This window comes from Charadrius vociferus, unplaced genomic scaffold (genome assembly GCF_000708025.1).
Source record: "Charadrius vociferus isolate BGI_N301 unplaced genomic scaffold, ASM70802v2 scaffold924, whole genome shotgun sequence".
NCBI classification, from domain to species: Eukaryota; Metazoa; Chordata; class Aves; order Charadriiformes; family Charadriidae; genus Charadrius; species Charadrius vociferus.
Window position 1 is genome coordinate 44,528 of NW_009647958.1, and position 2,796 is coordinate 47,323.

A 2,796-nucleotide genomic window follows, 5' to 3' on the forward strand; every position below is an offset into this window, starting at 1 on the left:
TAGCAGCTGGTATAGTGCTATGTTTTGGATGTAGGATGAGAATAATGTTAATAATACACTAATGGTTTTAGTTGTTGCTAAGCAGTCAAGGCCTTTTCTGCTCTTCATACTGCCCTGACAGTAAGTAGGCTGGGAGTGCACAAGAAGTTGGGAGGGGACACAGCCAGGACAGCTGATCCAACTGACCAAAGGGATATTCCAGACCATATGGAGCTGACGAGAGCTTATGGGTCAGGATTAAAGGGAGGACAGGGACAGGTGACATTACAGTGGGGGTCTGATACAGGCCACCTGACCAGGAAGACTGAGCAGATGTGGCCCTCTATAGACAGATAGGAGCAGCCTCACGTTCACAAGCCCTGGTCCTCATGGGGGACTTCAACCACCCCAATATCTGTTGGAACGCCAACACAGCAGGGCATAAGCAATCCAGGAGGTTCCTGGAATGCATTCATGATAACTTCCTTCTCCAAGTGCTAGAGGAGCCAACAAGGAGAGAGGCCATGCTGAACCTTATTCTCACACACAAGGAGGGGCTGCTGGGGAATGTCATGCTCAAGGGCAGTCTTGGATGCAGTGACCATGAGATAGCGGAGTTCAGGATCCTTAGGGCAGCCAGGAGGGCGCACAGCAAGCTCACTACCCTGGACTTCAGGAGAGCAGACTTTAACCTCTTCAGGGATCTGCTTGACAGTGTACAGTGGGATAAAGCCCTGGAGGGAAGAGGGGCCCAAGAAAGCTGGTTAATATTCAAGAATCACCTCATGCAAGCTCAGGAGCGATGCATCCCAACAAAGCAGAAGTCGGGCAAAAATGCCAGGAGGCCTGCATGGATGAACAAGGAGCTCCTGGACAATCTCAAACAGAAAAGGGAAGCCTACAGAGGGTGGAAGCAAGGACAGGTAGCCTGGGAGGAATACAGAGAAAATGTCCGAACAGCCAGGGATCAGGTTAGGCAAACTAAAGCCCTGCTAGAATTAAATCTGTCCAACAACATCAAGGGCAACAAGAAAAGTTACTACAGATACTAGGGAAAATGTGGGCCCACTCAGGAAGGAAACAGGAAACCTGTCTACCCGGGATATGGAGAAGGCTGAGGTACTCAACAACATTTTGCCTCAGTATTCACTGGTAAGTGCTCTAGCCACATCATCCAAGTAGCAGAAGGCAAAGGTAGGGACTAGAAGAATGAAGAACCACCCACTGTAGGAGAAGATAAGGTTTGACACCATCTGAGGAACCTGAAGGTGCACACATACATGGGACATGATGATAAGCATCCACAGATCATGAGGGAACTGGTGAATGAAGTTGCTGAAGTCCGGTGAAGTTCCACTGACTGGAAAATCATAGAATCATAGAGTAGTTTGAGTTGGAAGGGACCTCTAAAGGTCATCTAGTCCAACCTTCCTTCAATAAGCATGGACATCTTAAATTACATCAGGTTGCTCAGATCCCCGTACAACCTGACCTTGAATGTTTCCAGGGATTGGGCATGTACCACTGGTCTGGGAAACCTGGCCAGTGTTTCACCACCATCATCGTAAAAAATGTCTTCCTTATATCTAGTCTGAATCTACCATCTTTTAGTTTAAAGCCATTACCCCTTGTCCTATCACAACAGACACTGCTAAAAAGTTTGTCCTAATTTTTCCTGTAGGGCCCCTTTAAGTACTGAAAGGCCGCAATAAGGTCTCCCTGGAGCCTTCACTTCTCCAGCCTTAACAACCCCAACTCTCAGCCTGTCCTCATGGGAGAGGTGTTCCAGCCCTCTGATCATCTTTGTGGCCCTCCTCTGGACTCACTCCAGCAGGTCCATGTCTTTCCTGTGATGAGGGCTGAAGAGCTAAACACAGTACTCCAGGTGGGGTCTCACGTGAGCGGAGTAGAGAGGTAGAATCACCTCCCTTGACCTGCTGACCACTCTTCTTTTGATGCAGCCCAGGATTCCGTCGGCGCTCTGGGCTGTGAGCACACTTTGCCGGCTCACATCCAGCTTGTCATCCACCAGTACCCTCAAGTCCTTCTCCGTAGGGCTGCTCTCAATCCCTTCATCCCCCAGCCTGTATTGATACCAGGGGTTGCCCCAACCCAGGTACAGGACCCTGCACTTGGCCTTGTTGAACCTCATGAGGTTCACATGAGCCCACTTCTTGAGCTTGTCCAGGTCCCTCTGGATGGCATCCCTTCCCTCTAGAGTATCAACCACACCACTCAGCTTGGTGTCATCTGCAAACTTGCTGAGGGTGCACTCAATCCCACTGTCCATGTCGCTGACAAAGATGTTAAACTACGCCAGTCCCAATACCGACCCCTGAGGAACGCCACTTGTCACTGGTCTCCACTTGGACATTAAGCCGTTGACTGCAACTCTGAGTGCGACCATCCAGCCAATTCCTTATCCACCAAGTGGTACATCCATCAAATCCATGTCTCTCCAAATTAGGAACTTTTAAAGATGATGAAGATCAAGCCTATGAAGACAGGCTGAAAGAGTTGGGGTTGTTCAGCCTGGAGAAGAGAAGGCTCCAAGGAGACCTTATAGTAGCCTTCCAGTATCAGGGCGCCTACAAGAAAGATGGGGAGGGACTCTTTACCAGGGAATATAGTGATAGGACAAGGGGCAGTGGTTTTAAACTGGAAGAGGGGAGATTTAGATTAGATATCAGGAAGAAATTCTTTACTCTGATGGTGGTGAGACACTGGAACAGTTTTCCCAGAGCAGCTGTGGATTCCTCATCCCTGGAGGTGTTCAAGGCCAGGCTGGATGGGGCTTTGAGCAACCTGGTCTAGTGG